We start from the raw sequence: 10,484 nt of genomic DNA on the forward strand, positions 1-10,484 counted from the left end.
GCGGGAGCCACACATGGGGTGCGTCACGCGCCCCTGCACCGCCCGCGCACCGCCCACCGCACGGCGGAGGGGGGAACGGGGGGTGAGCGTCGACCCTCGCCCTCCCGCAGCGGGCCCGCAGCCCCCGCTTCTGTCCCCCGCGCAAGCGCAGGGTGAGACCGGCCGCCGGTTCCCGGGGCGGCCCGGCGGGGGCGCGGCTCAGCGGTACCGTTAGGCGCGGCGCGCGCAGCCCGCACGTGCCGGCGGGGCGGGGCCCTCCGCTGGGCGAAGGCTCGAAGGCGCGGCCGGTAACGGCGCGGCTGAGAGTGGTGGTGATCGTGCGCCGCTCCCCCGCGGCTGGCAGCCTCACTCGGGGAGGGCGAGAGGAGTCGCAGGGAAACCCCTGTATCGTCGTTTAATGAGTGAGGAACGGGGAGGAGAACGAAGGGAAACGGGACGAGCGGTGCTGGTGCAGTCACTCCGCGCCTTACACGGGCAGATCGATGCCCAGCCGGTTCCTGAGGAAAAGATGATTGACTTCACTAAATCTCCTTCTCCCAGTGCTGCTGCAGATGTTGCACACCTGTGAGGAAAACTGACTCCATCCCAGCCAGAGTCAGGACAACAGGCAACAAATGATGCCAGAAAGAGAGGGTCATGGTGTCCTCCAGATAAAGTGAGGTGGTGTCACAGTCCTGTAATGCAGGTACATACTGCATTTGTCAGTAAAAAAAAAAGGTACACCTCTCTGTCTTGGCCTGGAAATACACGCAGGGGTCTGGGAGAGCTGACTTTGGCTTAAATTTTGGAGAGGAATTTGCAAAAATGCTATAAATGCTGCAAATCTGCTGTAAAGGAGAATGCTTTCCTCCTTCCAAAAATTCCTTGGGAATAGGAGCACTTTGATAGAAAATAGATATTCTGGAAAGATTAAGGAAATCTTTTCTAAAATTCTGGGGGATAGAGGAGGGAAGAATCTGTCATGGAGAAATACAAACTCTAAAGGCAGTTTCAGATCTCCAGGAGAAGAGTGAAGATGGTTTAAATTTAGGCAAGGGATCAGAGGAGCAATGGGTGATGAAGAGTTTTGAAATTTGCTGTGCCTCACTGGGGCACAGGATGGAGATGGCAATTCACATCTGGGTCCATCAAAGCAAAGGGTTCCCACAGTGCAGCCTCCCTAAAATACAAAACAGACCCATATTTCATAAACCTTTGAGCTTTGTGAGGTATTGATGTTATTACATTCCTGAGGCACTTGCTCCTTGTTTGACAGTTGACTCAGCACTTACCTACATCAGAATTTCTTACCCGTTTTATATTACATTTAAGAAACGTTTGTAGGTTGTTTCTCACCATATGTTTAAACTAGCACAGATTGCAGCAAGTGTATACAGGAAGGTTACATTAAGAATCCCTACTGGGATTCACATTTACAGGACGGATTACTTGTGATCTCAAGGAACATACCCTGCACCCAGGACTGGTGTGTTTCACCCCTACCCAGTGGACATCCAGGAATGAGGTGGGATAAGATACTTAAGAGGAATGGTAGGCTAACGAGCTATAGGTCCCTATCTTGGAGTGCAGAGAAATGTTACTTCATTGCAGCAGGTAACCCAGAGTGCTAACAGTTCAATGCAGAATCATAAAGTAATTTAGATTGGAGGAAACCTCCAGAGTTCACTCAGGGCCAACTTCAAAGTGACAGTAGGTTGCTCAGGGGCAACATCTCAGACTCTCCTGGGCTGTTGGCTGAGACCTTTGGTAATACCTCTTCCCAGATCATCTCCTCAGAGTTTTGCTTTGTCAGTTTGCTAGCAGGGTTTCCACTGCTCTGCAGTGCACTCAAGAAAGGGAACTGAACCGAGTCACTGTGCCTCATTTAACTGATCTACAATCAGCGTAGCTCTGTCGCATCAGAACTGAGGTTGTATTGGTCTGTTTAATACTTCCATTTTACTGAGTGTCTTAACTTTTGTGTAACAAAACTTTTCAAACCACTTGATCTTCACTGCAGAAATTCTTGTTTTCAGACTGATTTGTTGCAGGTGAGGTTTTATATTATATTCATGATGGGACTAAATATTTTAAAAAGTCTCTGCTGTAATAAAAATGCAGTTATTTTGCAGAAACATTAATTTGCTGTTTCTTCATCAACTGGTCTTCAGTCCCCCTGTCAAAATCACATGCTATATTTCACATAACTGAAAAATAGTCATTGACGTACACCTCATGGCAATTTTTCATCATACCTTTTTCACCCATAGTGGTTAACCATCCTCGTCCTGTAGGTAGCAAATGATGTTTTATTCAGTCTGAACAAATTTTCCAGATGCAACATGCAGATTCATTTCTTTTATACTCTTTTGGCTATTTCTGCTTCTTTCTGCTGTGTTACAGAAAGACATAAAAATCTCCCACTGTTCACTGGGAAAGAATCATAAACTGATTTGGCTGCCTGCAAATGAAAAATCAGTGCCTCACACCAGATAGCAGAATTAATAATTGGTGCATCATGATACATACACTGCTCCAGTGTGGCATTTTGCTTCAAATCTGGACTAACCCAAATCTAAATTGTGCAGTTGCCAGTACTGGTAGTACTTTGTGCAGGGCATCACTTGTCACTTAGTTTTGTTTTCCAGGATCAAAAATTAAACACAAGTTAATGGACATAATGCTGTGAAAGGGAGCAAACATGGCATAAAATCCTCTTTATCATTCCACCTGCATATGTATCTGGGGAGAATGGCTTTTAAAACTCCTGTGAGGGTGAATATCATCACTGACAAATTCCATGTTTAATACTATTTAAAGTCCGTTCTAACAAAACATGTAAATGTGCATTTATACATTCCGCTGAATTTGGACTTCAATGAACAAATTGCAAGCTCCTACACAAAGAGTAGGATCTTTTGCTTTTAGGTAATCAAACCATTTGTGCAAGACACTGAGGATTAAATTCTCATACTGATATGATGCCTGATGTAGAGTACCCTGCTGATTAGGGACAGTGTGTTACCTGTAGGGGTAGGGAGCTTGTTATGCGCATCCAGTGTCTCCTTTTCTTGCAGCTGAGGAGAGTATTTAAATTCTGATCTAACCCTTACAGAAATGAGTGAGAAGTAGATCATGCTATGAGAGACATCTCATGCAGTTCCAGTGCATACCAATCACAGCATTTTTAGAAAAATGCTGCTGATACTAACAGCACGTTATACCTAGAAAGATTTGTGTCCTGAAATTCCTGCTGTGACCTAAGAAACACGTTCACAATGAAGCTGACTCTTCCAAGACAGCTTCTGAAACCAATGGGTTGTGGTCCTATACCCTAGAGCACATCTCTGCAATAGATTCAAGATTTGTTTCAAAGAGAATTCGATTTTCACTTACATGGAGTTTGCGTTACTGGAGATCTGTATTCCTGGGCATATGAAGGTTTCATTTCAAATTCTCCTGCATATTGAGGGATTTTGGAAGCTAGAAGTTGACTGTTGGGAGAGGAGGCTCTTCTCTCTCTCACGTGAAAGTATTATTCTGGAGAAGAGGCTGATCTGCTGTGTGGAACACACAGCAAAGTGTCTATGTCAGAATCAGAGCCTTGTTACTGAGGCAGGAACAAGCATGTATTTGTTCTGATATTCCAAAAGTGGATAAATAGATCATAACAGAAAATAAATAGTATAAGCTGTCACTTTGTGCTGTGCTGCTCCACAGAGCAAGTACCAGGAAGAGAATACAGTGATTGAAGCTCACCAGGAAGGACTTGGAAACCTCAATGCCATCCCTAGCCTGCGGTTATACTTATGTTGCATGCTCAGGTGCTGCTAAAGTAGGTATACCAAGGAAGGTTTGGTGGCACAGGTTCAGCTGCATAGGGAGCACGGAGTACCCTGGGAAAGCTTATGTGCTGAGATTTCACTGATGTCCAACCTGGCACAGGCATATCTATTCATGTCACAAGCTTTCCTTTCAGATTACAATTAGAGAAGGCTTTTGAAAGTGTAATTCTTGATAATTTGTATCTCACACATTTGTAAAGTGTCAGCAGAATGTTTAGACTACAGTCAGTAGCTGTTTCTGTAGTAAACTGAATTCAAATTGAGTTCATGCAGTTACTCCTCTTAGAATGCCTTTTAAGTGATATTTGGAAAGGCAAATCACAACATTTTTCAGGTCAAATACTTAATTTTGCACAATCCCACCCTGTGACCTTTGACAGGATAGGAAGGTATCATGAATTAAAACTTAACCATCCATTGTCTGATAACTGTTCACTCTTCTTAAAACACAGTGAATATGAGATTTACGTGCCTTAACCTGGCCCACACTGAAGGGATTTTCAGTGTAATTGCATTAACCTTGTATTTGCTGCAGAATAAAACATACACATGGACAGGTGTTCTGCACGTAAGATGCTTCTGCATACTTGTAAAGCTATGGACAGACAGACTCTTCCAGATGTAATTCTGCCATTTGAAGATTTTGCCAGTTTGCACCTACACCACCTTTGCTGTAGCTCTGCTGGTAAAAGGCTTTCTTTAAGAGTGCTTTGGTTTGCTTCAGGCAAAGCGAGCAGGTTGGTTTAAGCCCTCTTTGTTGCCGGATCCATCTGTCTTGTTGGAAGCACACGCTCATTGGATTCCTTCTGTCAGCAGAGCTGCAGGGGTGGAAGCTCTCTGCAGAGGAGTGGTAAGAAACAACTGGAGGAACAATAATGTCACTGGCCAGCTCACCTGTCTGCGAGCTGGGTGCCAGTGCATGGCTTAGTCCTGCACATGCTGTGGGTGTGACCCCTCTCCCAGACATGCCCATGCCTTGTCTGTTACACATGCCTGGCTTAATTCTCTTTCATAGTAAATACTTTTATATCACTCTGGCAATGCAAAACTATTTCAAAGCATCCAGAGAAGTTAAAGACTTCTTATTGAGCCAAACAATGTGAAAAGGTCCAACAGGTGAATAACAGTGACTGGTCTTGCAGAATTAAATCCGTCATTTTCTCATCCAGAACCTGAGCTATTTATTCCTTTAAAGGGTGCCAGATGCACAGGGAGCCCTGGATGTGGGGTGGCACTGCTGCCTCTCAGCCAAGGGATGGGCTGTTTCGGGGCTGTGTCACATCGATTTTACATTACTGTGGGAAATTCACATTGCAGAATGGGGTTCAGCCTTCATTCCCAGTTTGCGCATTTTCTCATGGTTGGGGTGTGTGTGACTTCTGTTACTCTTAAAACTAGATACAAACCAGAGTTTTGTCTGCCTGGCTGTGCACAGGTGTCCTTGTCCCCATCTTTCCGTATATCTGTTCACATTGTAGACCATTCTCTGGCTGCATCATCACCTTGCCTAAAAGATCCATGGGATGTGCAGTGCCCTCCTTCTTGTCACAGATCCCCCAGCTGACTTTGGAAAACTGTTGCGCTCTGCCAGATTAATTGCAGTCTATCTCCTGTTTTCTATTCTCCTTTTCAGCATTTTCCTAATCTCTTTAGTTTGTATTTTCTTGTGTTTTCAAGTTGGGGCTTCTAGACATCCTTGCCAAGAGATTGTGCTTTATCCACCACTGTTGTTGCTATTATGACGTCTACCTGTATGGCTGCTTTTGGAAAGTTCTGCTTAGTCTGATCTGAATGTTGTAGCTTCACACTATTGTTTTTGGTTATTTATGTTTTTCCTTCCTGTTTTTACCCTGCACATGGCCAGCACTGCTATTGGCTTCCTCAGTCACCTGAAGCCTACATGAAAAATGATTATTTTTCCCAGCAAAGCACTTGAGCATGTGTTTACCTCTAGGTAAGTGTGTTTTCATGTGCTTCCAGGAAGAAAGGACATAGGGGTTTGCTAAAGAGTTACATTTTTTTCAGAAGTAGGACTGGAAGAGCTGATGTGAAGCATGATGCAAGAGGTGGAAATCTGCTCACTCTTTAGGTCCAACTGCTCGGAAGAGGTAGGGATTTTTTTCTGTATTCCCATGGCTACAGCTATTGCCAGTTCAGCCCAAACAAATGCAAGGTTTTAGTCCCAGCCCTCTTTTAAAGTAACATAGCTTGTTTCCACTGAAGACTTGTTAGTCTTTTCTTATTCCCATTTTGCTGATCATTTTGGCTGTCTTTGGGTTAGGCATCTACTCTGAATGGAGGTCAGCTGTGAAAGCAGGCTGGATTTCAGCCTTTACCTGACTGCAAAAAAGTAGTCCATTCTTGGTATTTCATGTCTTTTGTTTCTTTGATGGTCCTCCACAGTAGCCCTGTGTTTTTCAGTCTGCAGCTAGAACAGATGTGCTTTATCAGGGAGTGAACGAACTGTGAAAGATACACTCTAATCAATCAGGAGGCAAATGTAGCTTCTCTGCTGGGTATTTAAACAACTGCATGTTTCCCATGGCTTTGATCAGTGTTTGTGTGGTTACAGCCTCCCCCTAATGCTCTGACTATTGACTTCAGGGAATACCATTTAGCCCCCTCTTTTTAGACTACTTTCCATCTCTTGTTTTCCTAGATGTTCTTATAGCTTTCTTATTTCTAGGTCTGTCAATGTGCTGAGAGTATTCTCTTTGTCTTAAGTTACCAAAGTTCATAGAAAGCATCTATCACCATTAAACCTTCCTGATACTAATTACTGAGCACTTACTATAGTTACCATGGGCTGCAGAGTCTCAACTGAGCAGAGTTAGTCCATGCAGTGGTGAACAAGAGTGAAACTTGAGAATTTTGCTAATTAAAATCTCCTCCTCCCTGTCTTGGGAGGAGATAAGGAAACAGCGCAAACTGATTTATTTTGGCACACTTTGCTAATGTTTTAATTCTATACAGCATCCATAATTATATTTGCTGGAGGGAATTCAAGGCATTGCTAAAAATACTTTTGCAGGATATCTTTAATCACTCAGAAAATAAAATTTAAACAGAAATTAAATTGTGTGACATCTGTCAGCAAAGCTACAGATGCCAGGTCAGTAAGGAACAGTAAGTAAGTCTCAGTTATTACTGACATACACATTATAGGATGCTGCAGTTTCTGCTCTTGCCAGTGCCAGACATGATGGCACAAATCTTTTCTTCTGTCAGTCTGGCATGGCTGCAGTGCAGCTGCAGTGTAGCTCAAGCAAAGACCAAGGGGAAAATATCAATTCAACTTCAAAGCAGGTCCCAAGGGAAGGACAGGCAGCCTTGGCCAAAGCCTCCCTGCATTTCTTTCAGGAAGAGCTTTCCCCAAGGTCACCAGCTGCACTATCTCTGAATTGGCCCTGAGCCTGGGAAGATGGGAGGGGGCTCAGGGCCCTGATATGTCCAGTTAGCCCAGTTTTGTCTTTACTGAAGTCCCCTGACCGCTTCAGCAGACATTTGCTGACCTGTTTTAGGTCATTTTCTGGTCCTGTTTTAGTTTTCCCATCAAAGGCCTCAGCCATGCCAACATACTTCTCTCCACACAGAGTGCTGCATGGGTTCTTAACATCCAGTGTTGATGACCTTATGACTATTGCATTCCAAATCATAATAATATCCATGGTCATCTCAGATACCTTGTTAAGTAAGGCCTAGGAAAGTGTTGCCTAGACATTGGTGGCTGTTCCCTTCACTATGGCATGGAGCTGGAGCATGCACCAGAAGCATTAGGACCTCTGGTGCCTGTCTGAAGTATTCTTGCTCAACATCCTCCTGTTTTCCTCCTCTTCCTCCTCTTTGTGGTATGGATAGGCTGGTGTCCAAATCTACTGAATCTTAACAGCCTTGTGTTGCTGTGGGGAACTTGTTACCAAATGGGTGTTTCAGAAAGGCATGTCTATTTTAACCAGGAAAAAAACGCAACCCACCTGTTTGTATAATACTGCTAAAATGTGAACTCTAATGCTTTGTAAAATCCCAGTTTAGTCAGGAAAACTTCAGTTTTACCTCAGTGTAACTACTCAGGCTTTTCTGGAAGTTGTAAGTAAACTGGAAAACATTGAACTGTTTTTGTGTGTGAGAGAATAGATGGAGGTGTAGTACTGCTGACATTAAATCACAGTGGCTGCTTGACTTTCTGTCAGCGTATTTTGCAAGTGTTCCTAGAAATTAGGCGTATATCATAATTGAGTTAATAATGTTAAAGTAAACAAAAAAAAAGCCCTGCAGACACATCTATGCAAATGGATTTTAAAATTACAGTTGGCACCCATGTAACATTTTGATTTAATCTGGGGAGACTGCATTTTCAAACCAAGTGCTAATGCTAACACTTAGTGCTGGTCACCCAACTACATCAACACACCCATTTCAGCAGTGTGAATGAATTTTTAAGGACACACATAATGGCTCTTGGGCCAGAAATCTCAGCAAAACAGAAGAGGTGCTCACAGAAATTTGATGAATTTATGATCCACTGCAGTTTCTGTTGTGCAAATGCACAAACCCATAGTCTGTGCAGTCCATAGCTTGGAAACAATTCTAGGTTTCTTTCTGATACTCAAACAGTAACTCATGAAGCCAGCACTGTTTAATCATCTCTGCTTGGCCAGGAGACTTGTGTGTTGGCAGATCTGTCATGCCCTATTTGCACAGCCCTTCCACCTCTTGATTAGACGGCAGCTACATTCTGTTTCTGCAGGAGATTCCTGGAACCAGGCAAATCCATGTGGTATGGCAGGCTTGTAGCAGCTCTCCACAAGAGCAGGGGCTCTTCTAAGTATGTTTGACAGATATTTTTGTGGGTTTTTTGCATTGACTTATGAATACTGATCAAAACTCAGGATCTCAGTGTGTGTTATTAGGAAACTGCTATTTAGAATATATTTTGGTCTCCAAACTGTTTTGATAGTATAAAGCGATCACTAAAAAATATTTGAGCACACGCACACCACCACCCCCCCCCCAATACATGCATATTTTTTTAATTTATAATTTATATGCATGTAATATTATTCTAGTATGTACATTATAAAGCATGCACACAGAATGCGAATTACAAAAGGGTAAACTAAAGATAAAATAATCACCTTTAAAATTTAATTGTTTTATTTATTAACAGTACTAAATGTATTTTCTTGCATGGATTGTCTTCTTGCAAACCCTTTGGGTGCACACACCTCACTTTCAAAACCAGTGACCTAGAAAACAGGCAAAAGCTCAAGGCGAAAAAAGAAGACAAAGACCAAAAAAAAAATATTTACTCTTTGGCCCTAATGTACCCTGTGCAGGAGGTTAAAGACTTTCAAAGTCTGCTCCAGGACTATGGAAAGAATTCCCTCAGGAGCTAAAGCTATCACAAACATCATCATCCAAATGAAAACAAGATTTCTTTAACCTGCCTTTATGACATAAATACATTGCAACATATATATTAAAGAAAAGCACCCAAATTATCAAAGCAAATCATTCTACAAAGCTCTCCCCTGGGGCAGAGGAAGGGAGAACAAACGATGTGTTGCTTAATGCGCTACTGGAAAGCAACTGGATATTGCTGCAGCGGAGTGAGAACGTGAATAGACTAGCATGTTTCTACTCTATTAAAAAGCTGTACCAATGAGAATTATATGTCCATTTCAGGTCAACAGGCATATGCATTCTTTTTTTTTTTATTGGATACTGCTTGTTTAGGATTCTTCTATTGTCTTCTTCCTTCTGCAGTGGCACTGTGAGTAAATTCCTTCAGTGACTGTGGAACCGTAAGTTACTATAAATCATTGACTCTAGCTGTGTGTGGCTGTAAAATAAGCCAATTTCTTGAGCTCACTTCAAGAAGCTTTCTTGGGTCATATTTCAGTAAAGCTGGATTGCTTTGTTAGCACAACTCTCAATATAGGTCAACCTTTAAATTACTTGCTTCCAAAATTGGTTCAAAGAAGTATTCTGAGTCAGAAATGCAGTTGATACACAAGACGGTGAATCCCAGCCTTCCTGGAGGTACAAAACTAGTTTATCTGAAGGGTCAAGTTTATTCCACACTGGTGCCTGGCTAACTCTCCTAGTCATTCATTGCATGAGTTGGGACAGACCTGGAGTCAGGAATTTTTCCGCCCGTGTCCTTTGCACAAGGGGAAGTACTAGGAAAGACATGCTGTATGCTCCCACATCATTTATAGCAAGTTACTCACCCAGTTTCAAGGTGCATGTGGGAGTAGGAAGAGGCTAACTTCATACTTCATTCATTGCTTTCTTGATTATGACAGGAAAGGACTCTAGGTTTTAGCAGTGATTAGAGCTGGCTAGAAACATGTGTTTTGCATCAGAAATGTAATTTCTGGGGGAAAAATTGTGTTTTTATAGGCAATTCTTTTTTTTTTTTTTTTTTTTTTTTTTCTGTATCTTTTTTTGACTGAGGTTTCTAGGAAATTGCATCTCTCACTGTAGCACAGTGCTTTCCCTCTGACTGCCCTGGCTGGTTTGTTGTAGGAGATGTAGTTTGACCAGCTTGCCATGCCTTTGGGAAAGAATGGGACATCTTTACTTGAAACAACAGCTCTTTTAAGCTATGGAGCTACACCACAATGCAAAATGAAAGTTTAAAATATTTTTTCAACA

The sequence above is a fragment of the Pezoporus flaviventris genome, unplaced genomic scaffold, assembly GCF_033815535.1.
Source record: "Pezoporus flaviventris isolate CSIRO_AGI_PZ_B2104156 unplaced genomic scaffold, CSIRO_AGI_Pfla_v1 ptg000007l, whole genome shotgun sequence".
NCBI classification, from domain to species: domain Eukaryota; kingdom Metazoa; phylum Chordata; class Aves; order Psittaciformes; family Psittacidae; genus Pezoporus; species Pezoporus flaviventris.